Consider the following 23,252-nt stretch of genomic DNA (forward strand, 5'->3'; position numbering starts at 1 on the left):
TGCTGCTCACCTCTCCTCCATGGACACCTAGAATTGTTTCTCAGCAGGTTTCCTGGGTCCCTGGCTGGCAGAGTCAGAAGAACATACAACTCTTGATCTTGATTGTGAGTTTGAGCCCCAAGTTGGGTGTAGAGATTATTCAAATAAATAAAACTTAAAAAAAAAAAAGTTTCCTGACTCCCCATTGCCGGCAGGATAAAGTCCAAACTCTTTTTTTTTTTTTTTAAGATTTTTTATTTATTTATTGGACAGAGAGAGAGACAGCCAGCCAGAGAGGGAACAGAAGCAGGGGGAGTGGGAGAGGAAGAAGCAGGCTCCCAGCAGAGGAGCCCGATGCGGGGCTCAATCCCAGGACCCTGGGATCACACCCTGAGCTGAAGGCAGATGCTTAACGACTGAGCCACCCAGGCGCCCCTAAAGTCCAAACTAAAGAACTCTTTAGTCCTGCATGCAAGGTTCTCTACAAGCTGATGCAACCTACCTGTCTAGACTCTCACCTTCTCCAAGAGTCCTTCTCTTCTTCACTGTCCCTTAGCAATGCACGCCACACTTGCCTGCCTCTGTGTGTCTGCTGACCCTGATCCTGGAATCCCTCTTCTTTTTCTATACTTGGTGAGACTGTATTCCTCCAAGACTCATCTCAAAAGAGTCTTCCTCCAAGACTCTTTGTGCTGCCCCCTACCCCCTCACCCCTGCAGTACTTATCCCCCCGTGCACACCTTGGGTAGGTTCTCATTTTCTTGCATGGTTGTGAAGTAGACCTATTCATCCTCGCTGAAACACCGTGTACCCCAAGTGCCTGTCATAATCTGTGCACCTCCAGCCCCTAGGTGGTGCCTGATGCATAGTATCGTTGCAGCTGAAGGAATGAAGGAATGCCTGAGTGTGTGTGTGTGTGTCTTTCACTCAGCTCATCAATCAACTAGTATTTTCGAAGTATCTACTATGCACTCATCGCGTGCGAGGCACTGTGGAGCTGTCAAAAGACTTTAAAATTTTGAATCTTAATACCACAAAGATTTTTTTTGAGTGCTTATTATTTGCTGTGGGAATATCAAAGAAGTAAAACACATGGTTTCCAATCTCAAGAGAGACTTTCTTTTTGAAAAAAAAAAAAAAGATTTTATTTATTTATTCGACAGAGATAGTGACAGCCAGCGAGAGAGGGAACACAAGCAGGGGGAGTGGGAGAGGAAGAAGCAGGCTCATAGCGGAGGAGCCTGATGTGGGGCTCGATCGCCTGATGTGGGGCTCGATCCCATAACACCGGGATCACGCCCTGAGCCAAAGGCAGACACTTAACCGCTGTGCCACCCAGGCGCCCCTCAAGAGAGACTTTCAATCTTTGTAGGGAGATACAACTTTGTTCCATGAAACACATGCAAATAATACAAGCAAATTCCTGTTAGTTGTAGAGACAAGTGAAAGAGAAGTGGCATAGTGTAAAGGAAATAGCATTAAGCTAAGATTGGGGGTCTTGGTCCCCCCATCTATCATTTACAGCTGTATAACCCTGGATAGGTCACTTCATTATCTCCAGATTAAAAATCTGTTTTCTCATTTGGTAAAATATTATTTATTTATTTATTTATTTATTTATTTATTTATTTATTACTAAGGTTCCTTCCAACTCTTTGATTCTGTAAGGAAGTGCTATGGGATGACTGGAAAGGGAGCATTTATTGTGGTTTAGAGTCGCTGGAAGGAAGCTCATGGTGAAGCTGATAGCGAAGCTGAACTTGAACTGTGGGTGAGATTTTGGACAGCCAGAGAAGAGGCAGGAAGGCATTTAAGATATGGGGAACAGCATAAACAAAGGGACAGGCAGAGACAGGATCGAGCAAGCATGCTTGTGAGGTGGACTAGACCAGGCTCTCTGGGGGAGAACGTTTGTTAGAGAGGATTGAGAAACAGCTTGGGTAGGTTGCCTAGGGCCAGGAAGGACTTAAGAGAGAGTGCTGGAATCAGTGAAGCTATTTTGGGATACTTGCAAGAGGCAGGACAGAGGTAATAGGGACCAAGATTAGCTTTGCAGCAGTGAGAAGGCAGAGGAATGGTTGAAGAGAAATTTCCAAGATAAAATCAGAAAGCGGGCTTGGCTCTCCAGTCGGAAGGAAAGGGATGAGTCAAAGACACCTCTTACCTTTTAAACCAGAGAAAGCAAATAAACCCGGTTCTGACCCAGGCTCCAACACCTCGAGGAGAGAGAAGAGCCTGCCCCAGCAGCTGCTTCGTCCTGCCTCCCTGGTGACCTCGTGTTGAGGGCTGCTCTATTTCTTCTACACACCACATTCCTGGGCACTTTGGCTAAGAACAACTCAGATGCAGCTTTTCTTTTTTAATAAAAATTTTTAGTGTGCTTAAAAGTCGTTTGAGCCTATAATATGTTTTGAAACTTCCAAATTATCTTAATCAAGAAAGTACAGGAGTGGGGCGCCTGGGTGGCTCAGTTGTTAGGCATCTGCCTTAGGCTCAGGTCATGACCCCAGCATTCTGGAATCGAGCTCCGAGCTCCGTATTGGGCTCCCTGCTCTGCTGGGAGCCTGCTTCTCCCTCTCCCACTCCCCCTGCTTGAGTTTCCTCTCTTGCTGGCTGTCTCTCCGTCAAATAAATAAATAAAATCTTTAAAAAAAAAAAAGTACAGGAGCATCTGGCTGGTTTAGTCTGCAGAGCATGCAACTCTTGATCTCAGGGTGACAAATGCCAGCTCCACACTGGGCACAGAGTCTACTAAAAAAAGAAAAAGAGGGGTGCCTAGGTGGCTTAGTCGGTTAAGCATCTGCCTTTGGCTCAGCTCACAACCCGGGGTCCCCTGCTCGGTGGGGAGCCTGCTTCTCCCTCTGCCTGCCACTCCCCCTGCTTGTGAGCTCTTGCTCTGTTGAAATAAATAAACAAAATCTTTAAAAAAGAAAAAAAGAAAAGAACTAGAATGTTCTCCAGTTCCTTAAGAAATTAAAAGTTATATCAAATCAGTGGTATCCAAATTTAAAGATCTGGAAGTATATGATCATTAATTTTATATATAGAGATAGAATTTAAATGGTATTCCAAACATAGTTTGCCTCAGGAAGGGGATCTGGGTGGCTAATTGTGAAAGGAAGACATATGATTTATTCCAAATAAAATACCTAAAATTAAACGTCTAAATTAGGGGCGCCTGGGTGGCGCAGTCGTTAAGCATCTGCCTTCGGCTCAGGTGTGATCCCGGTGTTCTGGGATCGAGCCCCACATCAGGCTCCTCTGCTGGGAGCCTGCTTCTTCCTCTCCCACTCCCCCTGCTTGTGTTCCCTCTCTCGCTGCCTGTCTCTCTCTGTCAAATAAACAAATAAAATCTTAAAAAAAAAAAAAAAAAAGAAATGTTGAGTTCTACTTCCCCATTTGTTATTCACTAAGCAAGGGACCTTAAGCAAATCAACTCACTTTCTGAATCTTGGTTTCCCCGTGTGCAAAATGAGAGGGTTGGACTATACTCCGTTTAAAGGTTTCCCTTTCTATAGACATCAGAAAGTTGTTTTTTGTGTGTTGGTCCTAAGATTAGCAGATGCTGAAAAACAAAACTGTAGTTAGGTTAGGGTGAAGGACCTTAACGGTTGCTCTCCTAATTTTAATCAGTTTAGATGATACACGTTCAGATTTTTTTGTCTTGGTTATTTGCTCTTCATATGTTCTAGAAACATTCCATTCATAATATTTTGGGAATGTATACATCCAAATGAAAATATGTGTGTATGTATTGTCAAAATATTACTCAAAGGAACATTTCGAAAATCATACTGAATTTTTCAGATACTACATTGATACCTTAACAGAACATTCCTCTTTAAAATGAATTGACAGGGTGCCTGGACGGCTCAGTCAGTTAAGCGACTGCCTTTGGCTCAAGTCATGATCCCGGAGTCCGAGGACTGAGTCCCACATCAGGCTCCCTGCTCAGTGGGGAGTCTGCTTCTCCCTCTGACCCCCCAATCTCATGCTCTCTCTCTCTCTCTCAAATAAATAAATAGAATCTTAAAAAAAAATAAAATGAATTGACGAAAATGAAAGAATAGAGATCTGTAAGAGCATCTGTAAGAGATATTATTTTCTTTACAAACTGCCTTGCTTCTGTACACAGCCAAAGCAGAGCTGAGGCAAACTTTCAAAGTGGGTAAGTATATTTCTGACACGTCTTACGTCTACTTTCTTTTAAACTCTTCTCTATTCTCCGAGCCCTCAATATCTTCAAATTGTTCTATTTCCACCCTGGGTGAGAGAGACAGTATATTACGAGGCAATTCATACTATTATAGTAGCAACTTCTTGTTTTATCCCTTCATTTCCATTTTCAAAGGGTAGCTCCTTGAAAGAATAATTCTTAACCCTCAAAATGATTTTCTATTCTATAGTGAATAGAATTGCAGTCTTCTTGACACCCAGAGGTATCTGAGAGTTGTTTGTCTGTCTGTCTGTTTGTAGAGGGAAGAGAGGTCCTGGTATCCCTGAAATCCCACTATTATGGTCACCCCCTCTTGTCCAACAGAAGCCCAGCATTTTAGAGACTTTGGGCCTAGGAATAGTTTTTGCTATTTTAGACTGAATGGTGTTTGTTAGAACATAGCATACATACTATTTTTGTTTCTCAATTATATCTGAAAGAGTGAAATAGGTAATCAAAAAAATGAAACAACAGGCCATAAGGGATCAATCCTCTTTTCTTTTTTTCCTTTTTTTTTATAAAGATTTTATTTATTTATTTGACAGAGTGTGAGAGAGAGCACAAGCAGGGGAAACAGTAGAGGGAGAGGGAGAAGAAGGCTCCCCGGTGAGCAGGGTGCCTGATGCAGGGCTTGATCTTAGGACCTGATGGGATCAAATGACCTGAGCCGAAGGCAGATGCTTAACCATGGCGCCCCTCAATCCTCTTTTCTGAAGGAGCAAAGCAAAGTTACATGGTTTTAGACAATTCTAAGAATAAATCACATTAGTAAATTTCTTATATGTGGGGAATGCTCCCCCACCCACACACAGAATTCATAAACTGCGAATAAGAAGTGTGTCACCAAGGGTGCCTGGGTGGCTCAGTCGGTTAAGCATCCAACTCGATTTTGGCTCAGGTCATGATCTCAGGGTCGTGGGATTGAGCCCCATGTCGACTCTGTGCTCAGTGGGGAGTCTGCTTGAGAGTCTCACTCTCTCTCTCTCTCCCTCTGCCCCTCCTTCTCTCTCTCTCTCTCTCAAATAAATAATAATAAATAAACCTTAAAAAAAAGAAATATGTCAAAGGAAGTTAGGCTTGATATTCTATCTAACGGAAAGCAATTGATATAGAGCTTCCCTGGCCTGTTGCATAAAACCAGGTCAGGAAAATGCTACAAACTGAAGGAAAGTCTACTTAAAAGTGGGGCACACATCACTGGTGAGGAAAAGAAAGGAAGAAATAGTCATGGATCCGTGTCTTTCCTGGACCAGCTCTGAGCAGGCCTGTTACGGAGGATGGAAAAACATGGCTGGGGGACCAGCTGCCCAGGACAACCAACCAGAGCTCACATACTCTTAAGACTGTGGCTGATAACCTTAGGAACTGGGCACGGGGAAGAAAGAGGTGCCCCCTCTCTTCCCTCACAAACTGCAGGAGACTTCCTTTTTCTTTCCACTCTATTCCATATTTCTTACTAAAGCCAGACCCAAAGAGAAACCTGTATTTTCATTTCAGCTGATTTTCTGTTCCTAGGGGACTTGAGAGCACAGGCTGAAGCCCAACTTTCTGATCCCTGGAGAACAACCGTCAAGCAGGAGAAAAGGTATGATAGTAAACTTTAGGACTTTGCCTCTGTCAAAATTAGAATAGAACTGAAATTATGTCAGGAATTTGGGGATATCCTCCAGTGAATAAACAGGTTCTTCAGACCTAAAGCTATTTGATTCAGTTCAGTTCAATTGAATTAATTCTCCTCAAAAAACATATAAACACCTACCGTGCGCGAGGAACTGTATTAATTTTAAGGAACACAGACGTATGTCAGTTATGGACACTGTCCTCAAACAGCGTGGAAAATCAGTAGAAGACAGACACGTAATTCAAATGAACTATAAAGGGTTCTCAGTACTAAGGCAAGTAGAGGATACGATGCTGTACCAAGAAATAAATCTAGTAAGCAATAAGAAAGGCATTTCACTAAGGGTCAGAGTTTACTGCCAGTTCAGCACAGTTGCGTGCTATTTGGAAATTACAGGATCTTCCCATCTCAGAGTGGTTTTGTGGTTAGTGATATGATCTAGAAACAAATACCTTCATATGTCCCTGATCCTAATTCACAGACCACCATCTGCATTCCCTGAAATCAGACTCCTACATTGTAGAGTCTAGAAACAAACGTTTTCCAGGTGATCTAGACTGTTGCTGTGGAATAGAAATGCTTTATTAAAGAATAGCTCCGAATTGGACAAACTCTTCGAGCTACGGCCAGCCTTCTGTCTAGGGGGTCGTGGTTGATGACAAGGGGCAGACACGGGTGGTTTGTACTGGAGAGGTATGGTGGGGTCCCATCCAGCGTGCAGGCTCTGGAGCAGCTTGCCTGGGTTGAAACTTGGCTTCACCACTTACCTTCCTGTTCTGTAATTGGAGCAAATCACTTAACTCCTCTGTGCTTCAAATTCCTCAAGGTCCATGATGAGTATCTCAAGTATCTTAAGGCCCATGATGAAAGGGGAGGAAAGAACTTTTTTAAATGCCTCCTATGTGCTGCTTGAGTGAAGGGTATTATGTTCCATTTTACATAAGAAGAAATTAAGGCTCAAAGAGGTTAAATAATTTTTTCAAGAATACACAACCAGGGACGCCTGGGTGGCTCAGATGGTTAAGTGTCTGCTTCGGCTCAGGTTCATGATCCCAGGGTCCTGGAATCAAGTCCTGCTTCGGGCTCCTTGCTCAGTGGGGAGCCTGCTTCTCCCTCTGCCTGCCGCTCCTCCCCGCTGCTTTTCTCTGGGAAAAAAAAAAAAATCTTGAAAAAAAAAAAAAAGAGTATACAACCAGCAGAATAGGCAAAACTATAGAGACAGAAAGATGAGTGGCTGCCTAGGGTGGGGGTGAGGGGGTGAGGGGAGAGGTTTGGGGAAAAGTGGAGAGACTGTTAACAGCCATGAGATTTCTTGCAGGGATGATGAAAATGTTCTAAAATTGATTTTGGTGATGGTTCCACACATGTGACTATAATCAAACCATTTAATTGTACACTTTAAATACATGAATTGTATGGTATGTAAATTATGTCTTAATAAAGTGGTTAAGAAAAAAGAGTGCACAGCCAAGAAGCATTAAAGTCTAATTCAGACTTGGCCAGGAGGATGACTTCAAGGCCAGCTCTTTTTATTACATCACACCATCGCTCACAGAGAACTTGGTGCATGGACATTCTCCTCACATAGGGCGCTGTGCACAAAAAATTTCCTTAACTCTGGAGATGGGACATAGGACCACACCTAGATGCCTAAGGAGATGGAAGGCATGGCTCATCAGCCCTCTTGCCTCTCAGGGTTTTCTCAGAAACACCTAGGAGACTGGGCCCCACCCCAATCCCACCTCTGGAAGGGGCTCAGCGTACAGGTGGTAAAGGCAGGTTCCCTGAGAGGCTCCTGGAAAACAGGAAGCAGGCGTGGAAGTGAGTTCGCTATTGTAAGCTCAGAGCCCGTGTGCTGTCTGTTGACTCTGATAGTTTTGAGTTTCCCTTGTTTATTTTCCTTTGTGCTTCCCTGAATTTTTAGGAAAGTTCCTTTGGCAAATTCCCACTAGCCCTGAACTATGTTAAGGAGAGAAAGGAAGGAGCCTTGGAGTTTTTCCACACTTGGACCAGAGGGGAAAAGGGAGGAGGCTTGCTACCACCGTCTCAAGTCCTTGCAGACAACCCAGGCGACCAGAATCAGCACGACCCGGATCTAGCCCCTCAGGTGTACCGATGAAGAGCGGAGTTCAAGTACACTGGGGACGCTTCTGTGGCCTCACCACCTTGTCTGCTCTGTGAAGAGGGAGGAGACGCTCAGGTGGCTCCCTTAATGACATGGGCCCTGCAGCAGAATGGCGGTCATCGTTGCTGCATTGGCAAATTCATTCCCTTAGCACAGGAGAATGAAGTAGAGTTCAGTGTTATTCAATTTGTTTGATTAAGGAGAGGGAATTTGGAAGTTAGTATTATGTTAAAACCAGAACTAACAATACCAGTACTTTAAATGCTATTTAGTTAGTAATTATTTTTTTTGTACCTTAAAAAAAAAAAAAAGCTTACGACAGACCTTTCTTTTTAAAAGAAAAAAAGATTTTATTTATTTATTTGAGAGAGAGAGAGAGAGAGAGCATGAGCAGTGGGGAGAGGCAGAGGGAGAGGGAGAAGCAGACGCCCCGCTGAGCAAGGAGCCCAGTGCGGGACCCAGAACCTGAGCCAAGGCAGATGCTTAACCAACTGAGCCACCCAGGTGCCCCTCAACAGACATGTTCTTGAAAGAGTTGTGTAGGAGTCAATCATATATTAAACATTTGAGAAAAAGATGCTGAAATGTAAAGAAATGTTGCAGTTAATTGTTTTGATGAAAATAATCTCCAGTTGTAATTTTTTCTTTACACTTCTATTTTCCAAATGTTTCACAAATAAGCATAAATTTCACAATAGGGAAATATTACTTGTAAGCTTAAAAATTAAAAGAACAGCTCTAGTTTTTGAATTTTCAACTTTCCTAATCTTTTTAAATAGGCATGTATTTTTCTTCTCATAAAATATTTAAAAAATCTCCCCAAACTTAAATCTTTTATAAACTTGAATTTTTAAAAATGAATTCAAGGTGAACCATGTATTAGATGTTCCTGTTTATCTCTAGATAGCCTAATATTCAACACTGACACTGTCAGTCAGTACCATCCAGGTGTCTGAGTGTGGCCAGTGAGTCTTGACCATCCTTTCGAGGCTGGAAACAAGTCAAGACTGACAGCCCTTTGGTTCCTGGATTCAGCCAATACTAAAGCCTGAATCAATGTTGGTAGCTCTCTGTAAGCTAGCCTTTTCAGCTCTGGAGAAGTCCGACAGAGCTGGCCAAAGATGCCCTCCGCTATGGTGTGACTGGAGCCAAGCCGGTTTGGTGCTTCTGTGACTCAGTGTTACGGAATGTTGTCACAAGCAGAGCTGCTGCGCCCAGCTCGCTCCGCTGTGGTCCTGTTTACTACACAGCAGTTGTTCGAATGCATTCCTCTTAGTCATCCTCTTGAGGACTTGCTCAGCGAACGGGGTTGCAAAAGAGCTGCTCCTGTGCAGGGAAACCAGTTATGTTCTCGGACTTTCTGCCGGTGATCTTGTCTTGTTCTTTGAGTAAGTATGACTCAAGAGTGAAGTCGATGAAACTGTTAAGAAATTACATACGAAGTCCAAGGAAGGCAGAAGTCATACAAACAGAAAGCCTCATAAAACCTTAGCTTAGCAATGTAGGTCTTTAACATATTTTGAAATTATATGTCAGCTGTGGTGACGTCGTGCACACTGTACCTGCCGGCTCCCCAAAAGGCAACATGGGCCTTCCTCAGCATGTTTGCTCTTAGATTTTTGCTGCAATCTTGGGCCCTAATTAAGTGGGAGGGCTGTTCTTCAGATCTGAATTGCTTACTAATATCCTTAGATTTATGGAGGGTTTTCCTGGCTTATCTTGTCATATCCCCTGTATATTTTATTGTTAGTCTGGCCCGACTTTTCTCCTTTCTTTCTTTCTTTCTTTCTTTCTTTCTTCCCTTCTTTCTTTCTTTCTTCCTTCCTTCCCTCCTTTCGTTCTTTCTTTCTTTCTTTCTTTCTTTCCTTTTTTTTTTTTTTTTAAGATTTTATTTATTTATTTGAGCAGGGGGCCCAATGCAGGGCTCGATCCCAGGGATCATGACCTTAGGATCATGACCTGAGCGGAAGGCAGACACTTAACTGACTGAGCCACACAGGTGCCCCTGGCCTGACTTTTCAAAACAGAGTGCTAATGTCTGATAATTAGACACTGAAAGCTTGACTAAGTGTGGTATAATGGAAAGAATAACAAAATGGGAATTAAGAAGCCAGGATTTTTGGCTCAACTTTTCCCCCAATATTTTATTATGAAAAATTTCAAACATACAGAAAACATAGTTGAAAGAATTGTATGGTGACCATGTATATACCTGTTACCTAAATATATATATTCTACAGTTAACACTTTCACTTTATTTGCTTTTTCATTTACCTATCCATCTAACCATGTATTGATTGATCTTATATCTTTTTTACTTATAAAATTTTTTTAAAGATTTTATTTACTTATTTGACAGAGAGAGAGACAGCCTAGAGAGGGAACACAAGCAGGGGGAGTGGGAGAGGAAGAAGCAGGCTCCCACTGAGCAGGGAGCCTGACCAACACAGGGCTCAATCCTAGGACCCTGGGACCATGACCAGAGCGGAAGGAGACGCCTACCGCCTGAGCCCCCAGGCGCCCCGATCGATCTTACTCTTTTATACATTTTCAAAGTGAGTTGCAGACATCCTACACCTCACCTCTAAACACTTCAACCTGCATATTAATAACTAGAGTTCAATCGCTGTTTATGATTCTTTTTATTGAGGTAAAATTTATATACAGTGAAATAAACAAATCTTAAGTGCTCTATCCAATGAGCTTTGACAAATGACACCCCTGTAACTGAAACTTCTAACAAGAATGTAGAATATTACTTTTATCCCAGAAAGTTCCCTCAAACCCTTTCTAGTCAATCTGAATGTCCGCCCTCCCAGAAGCAACTGCTATTCTGATTTCTTGTCAACACAGATAAATTCTGTCTGTCTAGAACATCTAAATGGACTCAGACTGTATGTATATTTGTGTAAGGCTTCTTTCATTCAGCATGATGTTTTTGAAGTTCATTCATTCATTCATTTATGTTGTTACATATTTGTTTCAGTTTACTCTAGTTTCTATATTCATTCTCCTGTGGATGGATATTTAGGTTATTTCCAGTTTGGGGCCATTATGAGTAAAACTGCTGTGAGCATTCTGGTACAAATTTTTTTTGTGTACATATACTTTCGTTCATCTTGGGATTATAAACGAGACATTGTTAAATGCCCGTTAAAACTTTTTCCACTGTAATGATACCGTTTAACACTCCTGGCACTGGCGGTATCTGAGAGCTCTAGTGGCTCCAAGTCCTCATCAACATTTGATGTTGTCAACCTTTTTAACTGGATAGGTGCATAATGGTATTGGATTATGGTATTAATGTGCATTTCCCTAATGATTAATGATTTTGAGCATCTTTTCCTGTGTTTGTCTCTTTTATCTCTTTCTTTGTGACGTTTCCCTTCAAATATTTTACCCAGTTTTTAATTAGATTGTTTGTTGCTTATTGAGTCATAGGCATTCTTTATACGTTCTGGGTACAAGTCCTTTGTCATATATATAAATATATATTTTTGTATATGTCATATATACAACTTTTTATTTTGAAATAAGTTCAGACTTCCAAAATGTCACAAAATGGCATTGAGAATTCCTGTATACACTTTACCATATTCCCCATGTTAACGGTTTACCCTACTGCTTTATCAGTTATTCTCTCTCTCTCTATATATATACACATACATATATACATATATAAGTACAGATAGATGGATAGATATAATAACCTCTGATACGTTTGAGAATAAATTGTAGACACGATGTCTTTTTACCTCTACGTTCTTCAGTGTGCGTTTACTCTTTTTTTACAAGAACATAATCTTATATAACAACAGTACAATGATAAAATTTAGGAAATTAATATTGGTATACCATTACCTAAACTTTGACCCTACTCAAATTTTACCAATCATCCCATTAATATCCTTTATTCTACCTGAGGTCACATATTTCATTCAGTTATGATGTCTCTTTAGTCTCCTGTAATCTGGAACAGTTTCTCAATGTTTTTTTGTCTTTTATAACCTTGACACTTTTCAAGAGTACAGGCTAGGTATTTTATAGAATTTCCCTCATTTGGGGTTTGTTTGATGTTTAGATTGAGGTTATGTATTTTTTGGCAGGAATACCACAGGAGGAAGGTTGGATCCTTCTACTGCATCCTATCAGGCGGTAAATGATATGCATTTGTGCCCTTATGGTATGGTAAGGTAATGTTAACTTTGATCGTTCAGTTAGAGTAAAGTCTGCCATATTTCTCCACTGCGAAGTTACTATTTTTCCCATTGATGTATGTTTTGCAGATTATTTTTTCAGTATGTGGCTTGTTTATTCTTTTCTTAACAGTATCTTTTGATGAGCAAGAGTTTTAAATTTTTATGAAGTTGAATTTGTCGATTTTTTATAGTTGTTGCTTTTTGTATGCTAAGAAATATTTATCTACCTTCAAGTCACAAAGATATCCTTTTGTGGTTTTTTTCTAGAAGCTTTATAGTTTTGTTTTTTTTTTATGATTTATTTATTTGAGAGAGAAAGATAGCGAGAGCAAGCACAAGGGGTGGGAAGGGGCAGAGGGAGAGAATCCTCAAGCAGACTCCCTGCTGAGCACCAAGCGGGACTCTGGACTTGATCCCAGGATGCTGAGGTCATGATCTGAGATGAAATCAAGTCAGATGCTTAACCAACTGAGCCACCCAGGCACTGCTATAGTTTTATTTTTTATCTTTTGGTCTCTAATCCATCTCAAATTAGTCTTTATGAATGGTGTGAGGTAGGGGTCAGGTTCATTTTTTTCCCCTATGGATATCTAGTTGTTCCGGCACCATTTGTTGAAAATAATTGCCTAATTGGATTGCTGTGGCACCTTCATTGAAAATCAAATAACTGCATACATACGGGCCTAGTTTTGAACTCTCTATTTTCTTTCTTTGTTATATTTAATTATCCTTGTGTCTAGGCCCCATTTTTAAACTAATTTTAAAACTGGTCAATCCAGCATAATCTCTCTGGGCCTCAGTTCCTCATTTACACAATGAATTATTGCAGCTACCTGATTTGTGAAGCTTCACATCTATAAAACCCTTGATTCTCAGCACTGCACCATCCTATTTGTGCCAATAATTTTTTATATTGATTCTATAGCTTGCTGGTTTCAAGAGAAGTTTTATCAGTGTAAGGATCTGTGTGAATTCCCTCTCTCTCCCATAACTGTTGTCTCATTTCTGCTTCCTAATTTCAGAAAAGTGGTTTGCATTGTTTAATATTGACTAGAACTAGTAACAGACCCTGCAGTGTCTGCTGGTTTCTCTGGTAAATATGTCTTATAAACAGAGACACCTGCCACAAGTTAGGACCAGCTATGACAATTGGGTATTCTATACATAGGGTAACCACATAATTTATCATGCAAATGAGGGCACTTTTGAGACTGAAAGGGATAAAAATGATAATTGTACAATCTTATATATTAATAATTACATTCTATATTATATATTAATTCTATATTTATATTAATTCTATATTTTATCAACTATATTTTTATTATATGTTAATCACATTTTATAATATATTACCTATAGTGTGATTATATGATTATATGATTATTATTATTTTGTCCCCGAGGCAGGGCACCATTCCTGGAAGTACCACAATATCTGGTCAATGTGTGGAGTGGATGGAACAAGCTCCTTTTCGATCTCCCTTCTCCAAAAATCCATTCAATATGTTGTCCTTAGATAGCGGATGTATCAGATATTAAACTGATAAGAACGGATATTACACCTGATCTTAGCCAAAGGCCGAGAAGCGATGAAACGGGTAATTATTAATAACTGTGTCAGGACAACAGGTGTAAACCAGGAGTGCCCTGGAATGTATAGTAGCCCTGTCAATAAACCTCTTAGAACTCAGAGTCATTCACTGAATAGCTATTTTTCAAATGCCTGAGTGCCAAGCTCTGTATTAGGTGCTGCAGAGTCTAAGACAAACTGCGATTCCTGCCCTAAGGAGCTGTCAGTATAGCTAGGGAAGCAGACAACAACAACAACACCACCACCAACAACAACAGGCAACTATAGTGAGGTATTGAAGTTCCATGACAGATGTTCGCCCAGGGTTCCTTGGAAGGCAGGCAGGAAAGATCCTTGAGCCTGGGACGCCTGGTGGCTCAGTTGGTTAAGCGTCTGCCTTCAGCTCAGGTCATGATCCCAGGGTCCTGGGATTGAGTCCCACAATAGGCTCCCTGCTCAGCGGGGAGTCTGCTGCTCCCCCTGCCCTCTCTCTCTGACAAATAAATAAATAAAATCTTTAAAAAAGAAACTTGGCTAAGTTTTTATTCTTTTTTTTTTTTAATTTTTTAAAGATTTGTTTATTTATTTGAGGGAGGAAGGGGCAGAGGAAGAGAATCTTCAAGCAGACTCCCCGCTGAGTGCAGAGCCCACCTCAGGGCTCAGGGCTCAGGGCTCCATCTCTGGATCCTGAGATCATGACCTGAGCCGAAACCGAGTCAGATGCTTAACTGACTGTGCCACCCAGGTGCCCCTTGAGCTAAGTTTTTAAACAACAAAGTGTTACCAAAGGGTTTGAGGGAGGTGACAGGCGGCATGTTGTAGAAGGTTTTCAGTACCAGATGAGCAATTGGAACAATGAAAATAAAAGTATTAATAACAAGTTAGATTTGCATAGCCTTTTATAAAGTTGTCAAAAATTGGGTTGCTTGTCTGGAAGAAAATAGAGAAACAGCAGTGTCAACGTAGCCAGAGGAAATGAGAATAGCAATCCATAAAAGAAATGAGCGTTCAGCTTGTCCTGCAGTTTCCATGGAGGCCAATCAGCAGCTGATCCAAGGGCTCTGCTCCCCACCCACTTCTCTTTCTGCATTCCCCCTGGATGACCTCCTCCACTCCCAAAGTTTCAAAGGATGGTTCCTTGTCGGTACCTCTTCAATGGGAATGCTAGTCCTGGGCTTTCTGCTGACCTGCAGGTCTAAATATTCCTTCTCATTGACTGACATTTCTCTCCCTCCCTGGATCTGCTCTTCTCCAGTGTTCTGTATTCTACAGAATGACCTCCCTGCCACCCTACTGCTTACATATCAGAAACCTAGGAATCATCCTATAAATCCCCTTCTTAGCTCCATATTTTTCTGATTCTCCCTTTCTTTATATCTCTAGAACCCTTCCCCTCCATTCCCATCTTGGTTGTGGCTCTTGTCCCTTGCAGTCTGGATTACTGCCAAGCCTCCTAACTCTTCTGCTTGTCACCAGTCTGGCCCCCATCCAAACTATCCTCCCTCCTGCAGCCAAAGTGAGTTTCTAAAATGCACATCTAAGCACCTCACTTCCCTGCTTGAAACCTTTCAGTGACTCCCCATGCTGCTTAACGATCACGTCCTTGAGCCTGGTCACTGAGACCCTTGTCAGTCAGATCCATGACGGTTTCTCTGGCCCTGCTGCACATGCCTCCTTCACCCAGCTTTCACTAGGCTGGCCATTCTGAACCGCTCACACACCTCCGGGCCACTACACTGGCTCTTCCCTTTCCCGTCTCACCCATCCTCCCGGCTCTGATTGGCCTTCAGAAGCCTTTCCCCTAAGTTTCAAGTACACAGCTTTTTCACAGCACATTTCAACGTCTGTCATGCCCACCAGATTAGTGTTGCTAGGCCTGGGCTCTATTAACACTTTGGACCTCTTCTTTGTTGTGTCCCCAGACACTGTCAGATGTCCCCTGGAGAGTAAAGCTGCCCCAGCTGAGCACTACTGTACCAGACTGTGAGCTCCTTCAGGGCAGAAACCATGTCTTATTTGATTTACATTCCTAGTACTTACCATGGTGCCTAAGAAGCAGGGGCTATTCAACTAATATTTATGTAATGAATGAAAGAAAGAAGAAATGGGGCGCCTGGGTGGCTCAGTCAGTTAAGCAACTGCCTTTGGCTCAGGTCATGATCCCAGGATCCTGGAATCAAGCCCCACGTTGGGCTCCCTGCTCTACTTCTCCCTCTCCCTCTGCTTGCCGCTCTGCCTACTTGTGCTCTCTCTCTCTGTCAAATAAATAAATAAATAAATAATCTTAAAGAAAAAAAGAAGAAATGAATGTCCTTCTCATTGATGTTGGTGGGACAGTTAAACAGTGCGAGCTCAAGGGAAGAGAACTTAGCAGTATCTGTACCAATTACAAATTAAGACATCCGTGGATCCAATAATCTTTCTTGGAGGGCTTTTACAGCTATATGCATACATGTGTAAAATGATAAACATTTCACATTATTTATTGAAGCTTTGTTTTAATAACAAAAGACTAGAAGCCTAGTTGTCCACTAGCGAGACACTCTAAATAAATCATGGTCCTTTATACAACAGAACACTATGCAACAGTGAAATAGAATGAAAAACCCTACGTATACTGATATGGAAAGACCTCCAAGATGCATTAGGAAATTTTAAACAGCAAAGTGGAGAATGGGCTATTTGTGTTAAAAGGGAGAATAAGAGTATATAAGTACAAAGTACTTATTTTTGTATATGCAGGAAGAAACTGGAGAGATACACAAGATACTAGTAGTGTGTGTATGTGTACGTGTGTGTTGGGGTGAGGGTGGGAACTAGGCAGTGGAAAGGCAAAAGGTAGGAGGAGATTTTTCACTATGTACTTATTTATGCTTTGCGATTTTGAAATAGTTATTTTTATAACAAAGGCAGAAAATTGTAATGGAATATATAGGTAATAAAGTACACAAAACTTGAACTAATAACTGGTTAATTCAACAGATAAAATGTCATTATAATAACTATTGCTGCAAAGCAGAGTTCTATGTTAAAATATATAATAAAGCCCTTTGCAGGGGTCCTGGCTGGCTCAGTCGGTGGAGCATATAGCACTGGATCAGGGTTGAGAGTTCGAGCCCCGTGTTGGGTGTAGAGACTACTTAAAAATAAAATCTTTAAAACAAAACAAAAAACCCCACCCTTTTTCAAATCCATGCTCATTCATGTCTCATGTAAAAATACTGGTTTCACTTAGTTATAGTAAAATTCCCTCTAAAGAAAGCTTGTGTGCAACAAATGTTTTGTCTAGTCCAACATAGCAGTCAATAGGCTACTTTTTCTTTCTTTCTTTCTTTTTCCCAGGTACACTTTCAAGTAGCCATTCCCCTGGCATCTCCTGAGAAACTAGCAGGTGCTGAACACAGCAGTAGATATTCTGAGGGATATGAAATGAACAAGACACATTCCCTGATTTTGAGTGGTTTATAACCTAATCACAGGGTACATATCCTTGCATCTGGAGCCTTCTCTTGAGCTTTTGTTCAAATGCCACCCCATACCGTGACCCCACTTTCTAGAATAGCCACCATGGCCTCTCCATTCCCTTCCACTCACTTATTTTCCTTTACACCACTATTACCATCTGACAAATGACAGATGCATTTGAAAATTGGTCGTGTTGTCCAGCTAGAACAGCACCTGCTCCAAAACAGGCCCTCAAATGAGCAAATGAATGAATTAGGAAGAAAGGAATGGCAGCAGCGTCCTACGCTACAGGGTGTGGTGTAAACAACACATGGGGTCAAATAGGACGTGTGCACTTGAAGAATCGGAGAGACATACGAATTTGAGATGGAGAAGGTTGAAAAGTCATAATGAAGTATAGATCAGAGGTCTCACATGCTTTATGTTGGTCAGAAATCATCCTTTTTTTTCATAGTCTTTCCTTTTTTAAAAGATTTTATTTATTTATTTGAGAGAGAAAGCACACGAGAGACACAATGAGCCAAGGGGAGGGGAGGAGAGGGACAGAGGGAGAGGGAGAAGCAGACTCCCCGCTAAGCAGGAGTTGATTCTCCTGGACCAGGACCAACTGAGCCACCCAGGAGCCCTGGTCAGAAATCCTCCTTAACTAGCTCATAGAAGGCTAGGTGGGGTCCGCCCGACAAACTGAAGGTGTACCTGAATTCTGCACAGAGATAATTGACTGGAATCAAAAATCCAAGCCAGCGCCCCAGTATATATTTACCTACAAACTCAACAGTCTTCAATTGTCTTTGTAGGATAATGCTCTGTTATTCTAATGGGAAATAGAACTCTCAGTGCTACTTAAGCTCTATTTCAATTCTCTTGATTATAAGATCCCTTTCCCCACCTTTTTTGGTCTTAGCCAAAAAGGAGAGTTGAAGCTTTCATTAAGTTACTCTGGCCTTTTATTAAAGGCTCCTTGGTAGACAGTTGGGGTTAGGCTCGCATTCTTTTCCAGCCACCTGAATGGCAGGTCGAATGGGCTTAATGGATCTCAGATGATGACAGAAAAGGCTAGTGACTAATGCATTTAGCCACCTTGTTTCCAGAACAATCACCTGAGTGAAAACCTTCTTGTCATCCTCGATCAACCTTGTGAAAGGGATTTGGGCTGGTATCCATCTGGTGCAGAGTATGTGCTTGCACATACATGACGTCGTGAAATCGGAGCCGCATTTTAGAATATTCCTTCCAGGTCTTGCTTCACGGTAATGATTCTCATTCTCCGTGATCTGTCATCAACACTGGCACTTTTGACCACCTTCTCCCTGAAACGCCTACATCCCTTGATTTCAGTGACATAACCCTATACCACTACTTTCAAGGCAAAACAAATTGAGGTTAAGAACTCACACTGGGCGGGGGTGTCTAGGTGGCTCAGCTGGTTAAGCATCTGCCTTCAGCTCAGGTCATGATCTCAGGGTCCTGGGATTGAGTCCAGCTTCCTGCTCAGCAGAGTCTACTGCCTCCGTCCCTCCCCTCCCCTCTGCTCATACCCTCTGGCGTTCAAGTGCACTCTCTTTCAAGTAAATAAATAAAATCTTTTAAAAAAACAGAAAACAAAAAACAAGAACTTGCACTGGGAAGAGCCTGGCTGGCTCACTCAGTAGAGCATGCAACTCTTGATCTTGGGGTCTTGAGTTTGAGCCCCATGTTGGGTGTAGAGATTACTTGAAAAATAAAAAAAAAATTTTAAAATAAGAGAACATACGTGGAGTCAGACTGCTGGGGTTTGACTCTGGGCTCTGTGCCTTGCTGGGTGAGCTCAGGCAAATTGCTTAAACTCTCTGACTCTCAGTGTCTTCAAGTGATAGTACTTACATCATTAAATCATTGTGAGAATTAAATGAGTGAATAAATTTTAAACACTTAGAATTGTACCTGGAACATAATAAGCACTTAATTAGTTGTCCTTATTTTATATTGGAGTTCTCTCTGTCTCCTTCTCTGGTTCCTCTTCCAGTTCCCTGAATGTGACTGACTCAAAATTTGCCTTTTTATCTTTTCCTCTCTACAAATTTTTTTTTTTTTTGGGTATGTAATCATTTCTATGGGAAGGATTGAATGGGAAGGACTGTGAGCTCTATGTTGGCCCTGATTTTCCTCCTGAGCTCCAGCCATACTTTTAGGGCCCACCAGATACTCACTTGGTTGTCTCGATAACACCAAAATCAACACTCCCAGATTCCAACTCATCATCTCAGGAAAACATTTTCTTTGATGTCCCCCAGACTTCTCTGTGCAAATGGTTAATGAGTCCTTTATAATATTTTATCTATATCCGTTCCATTTCCAATCCAACCCCCTAATTTTGGCCTTTCTGAGCCCATACCTGGGTTGTTCTAATTGCTTTAAGTTTCTTTTACCTGCACATCACCCTCAATTAATCATAGGTTATACAAAAAATGTCCCAGGATTCTTCTACTGAGGAAACGTTAAGACTTCTCTCTTGTCTAACATATAAAATCTAAGTCTGTAACAGCATTTAAGGGTTTCTTGGCTCTGGTTCCTGACTGTCTCCCTCTTCTTCCCTTTATACCTCTGCACAGACCCACATTCTAGCCACCTGACTTCTTTAGTCTCTGTGTCTTTACTCACATCGCTCAGTTTAAGATGCCCCTTCACCCAACTCCAGCTCTTGAAATCCTAAACCCTACTTACCTTTAAAGCCGAGCGTACATACCACTTCTTCCAGGAGGCCTTTCCTGACTTCTCAGTTCCCTTAAGCTCCTTCAGACGTTCAACCATCTTTATTATACTGACCACATACTGCCCTGTAATTGTTTATTTCCATAGCTTGACTCCCTGGATAGATTGCAAGCATTTTGTGGGCAGAGATTCTATTCTGTATGTATCTTTGCATCAGACTTGCCTGGTTCAAAACCTTTCATACAGTAGATTCTTTTTTTTTTTTTAAGATTTTATTTTTAAGTAATCTCTACACCCAACATGGGGCTCGAAGTCACACCCCAAGATCAATGGCTGCACGTTCCACCGACTGAGCCAGCCAGGCATCCCCATAGAGCAGATTCTTAATCACTGTGAATGAATGAATAAAATCATAGGTCTACTTGTATCTGTGTATAATTTTTCCAAAAGATTTGGTGGCAACAACCGCTGCCGCCAAGTCATAATCTAAACCAGAAAATACACTTTGGAGAATAATTAAATTTCCTCGGCTCATTAAATCTCGTAATTTGGGAAGTGGCTTCAGTGATGTGGTCATTTTTCTGCTAAACCCCAAACCCGGACATGAAGAGTCAACATGTGGAAATGTTTATCAGCCACTAAATGCCAGAACAGAGTGGTTTTGCTGCTGCCAACAAGCAATCAATCAGAGTATTTAGTTCTTCATACTCTGGGCCCAGAAATTCATATAGGAATTATGAGAAATATAAAAACAGTTTAAGATGTTATTATTTCATGGAGGCTTTTGATCTGATTATGAGACAAAATCAGCATACTTGAAATAATTTAAAAAGAAATAAGGCTAATGTGCATAGTATTGGATATAATTGTCACAGGAATTGAGAGAAAGGAAAAATAAAAATAATACTATTTACCATTTGAGTGCATAATATTTGACAATTTATTATCATTTATTTCATAAAATTTTTCCCCAAATCTTGTGAGCTAAGCATTAGTATTCTCATTTTACAAATGCAGAAACCAAGGTTAAGAGATGAAGTAATTTGCCCAAGGTCCAGAAACAGCTAGAAAATATTATCATTTACCAGCTGGATTTCAAATCCATGTGCCAGTGCTTCCATCTGGATTTTCTAAAGCCTACCTCTGAAACTGGGAATTATTCTTCTACACAAAATCTCAGTAGTTCTTAAGCGATATGATCCCAACTTCTATATATGGCATTCAAAGCCCTCCACAATGTGTCTCCAATAACCTACCCTTGCAACCTGATGGCCAAGTACTCCTCACCTTGTACTCTGGTACCTTGTACTCAGACTCTGCTTCTTTTTATAAATCCCAGTGTTTAGGCCTCTGTGTCTTAGTCAAACATTTTTGGTTATAAGCAAATGCAACACATGAACAAACAAAAAAAAGTGAAGGCTTCAGGTGCCTGGTTGGCTCAGTGAATAGAGCATGCAACTCTTGATCTTGAGTTCTTGAGTTTGAGTCCCACATTGGGTGTAGAGATTACCTTAAAAAAAGAATTTTTTTTAAAAAAAGATGAAAGTTTATTATAAGGATATGAAGAAATCTTGTAAACCTCATAGCCTAACACCTGGTCAAGCTTCAAAGGGAACTGGAACCTAGACCTGGGAAATACTGGTCCTCCCCGTAGTCCTATGGTCCCATCTTCTCCTCTCTAAATATTTACTCTCTTCTCCTGCAGGCTGGGCATACGGTAGAGGATCGCTGCCTTACATTTCCAAGTTCAGAGTCTTCAGCTGCAAGGGTAGAGACTAACCAACACTGATGAACCTTGATTTCAAATTCACAAATAAGAAAACTGAATGGCAGCTTGTGTCAAGTGTCACCTATGGCCAGGGAGGGTAGGGTCTCATCACACAAACATGGCTATGGCAACCCTTCCTATGTGTGGGACACATGGCAGTGGGGAGAAACATTTCTTGGAAAAAGCAACTAAAAATTAATGCAACCAAACAGATCTGCATTCCACCTTGCCCACCTCACCCTAGAAAAATCCCGACCTTCCTTCCAATCCCAGATCAAATACCACTTTTTAAATATTTTTTTCTTAGAAAGACCCATGCTATGCATTTTGTCTAGCTGTATGACCTCTCCTATCACACAGTTCCTCGCACATAACAGTTGTTCAATAAATAGAGGTTGCATAGAGTTAAGCTCGGGTGGTAGAAGCAGCATTGGTGTTTGGCCTAGACATTAAAGTAGGGACATGATTTTCATCAATGGGTGGGGGGGATCGTTGTCATCCGGGGAAATAATGAGCAAGAGTCCAGGAGCGGAAGAATAGTAAAGAGGCCACCCTGAATGGAGAATGGTGTGGGCCCTGGGGATCATCAAGGAGGAGAAATAAGGCCTGTGAGAAGCAGACAGGCGGGTATGCAGGGGAATATACTTAATGCCACAGGCAACTGAGAGGCAGTGTAAGAACAGAAAATGGCTTGGTGAAAGGAAAAAGTGGCAAAGGAACATTAACCTGGCAACACAGAGCAAAGGAAGAAGAAGGCAGTGCAGAGAAAGAAAGGCCAACAGACCACTTGGAAGAGTGTGTCCGGGACTCGGGCATGAGCTGGTGAGGACCAGACCACGGCAGTGTCCATGACTAAAAGAACAGAAAGGAAAAATCTGAAAGAGATTTTCAAGGAAGAAACTGTAGCACGAGGTCTGTCATATTCACTGTCACTATTACGGATCTCATTTATACATGTCAGCAGCACTGTAAGGTAGTCTCTTCTCCCCCTGCAGGTAAGTGAGTAACTGTGGTCACACAGGTAGTGAGTCGTAGAGCCTGGATTTGAACCCACTCCTATCTGGGTCTAACGCACCCACTCTTCCCACCATGCCATGCCGCCTGCTATTCTTACTGTGTTCTCCTAACACTGTTGACTTAAGCCAGTATGTCAAGCTCCTAAAACCTTACCTCTACCCTGCAGAACAGTCTCCAGAAAATGGTCAGGCTAGGTCGGGAGGGACAATACGGAGGCAATTAGGTAAATTGCTTCACCGTTCTGGGCCTTGAATCCCTCATCATGAGAACGGCAAAAATGGTGGGATGTCACTTGTAAGATTAGACTGCAAGCCCAGTTCATATCCTCTCTAAACCTAATGAGCAATCCTGAGCCAGAATCACCACCTAAGCCTTGCCAGGATTCCTGATCCTTAGAAACTGGGGGAAAACAAATCTTTATTGCTCTACACAGCTATGTTTTGGGTAGTTTGTTACACAGCAATAGATAGCTGATGTATCCCACGAGCTGACAAGGTCAACAAGAAAGGGATTTGATGGCAAGGGCTGTGGTCCCCGTCTGTCAGTGCACCCTCTCCTAAGTGCTAGCACACGGAAGAAGAAATAGGCTGAAAGAATAA

The 23,252-nt window shown here is 41.6% G+C and overlaps 1 long non-coding RNA gene and 1 other non-coding gene across 2 annotated transcripts in view; one reads left to right on the forward strand and one right to left on the reverse strand.

Annotated features, from left to right (window-relative positions):
• The first annotated feature begins 9,222 nt into the window (after positions 1-9,222).
• LOC148107740 (uncharacterized) overlaps positions 9,223-23,252 on the forward strand; it is a 31,719-nt gene continuing 17,689 nt past the window's right edge. The window contains exon 1 of the long non-coding RNA XR_015721561.1: positions 9,223-9,329. This is a non-coding gene — a long non-coding RNA (uncharacterized LOC148107740). The remainder of the gene's footprint in view (positions 9,330-23,252) is intronic.
• On the reverse strand, positions 13,544-13,733 carry LOC123778275 (U2 spliceosomal RNA). The gene has a single exon (XR_006775888.2). It is a non-coding gene; the product is annotated as a U2 spliceosomal RNA (small nuclear RNA).

This window comes from Ursus americanus, chromosome 25 (genome assembly GCF_024610735.1).
Source record: "Ursus americanus isolate L20-20 chromosome 25, mUrsAme1.1.p, whole genome shotgun sequence".
In the NCBI taxonomy this organism is placed as follows: domain Eukaryota; kingdom Metazoa; phylum Chordata; class Mammalia; order Carnivora; family Ursidae; genus Ursus; species Ursus americanus.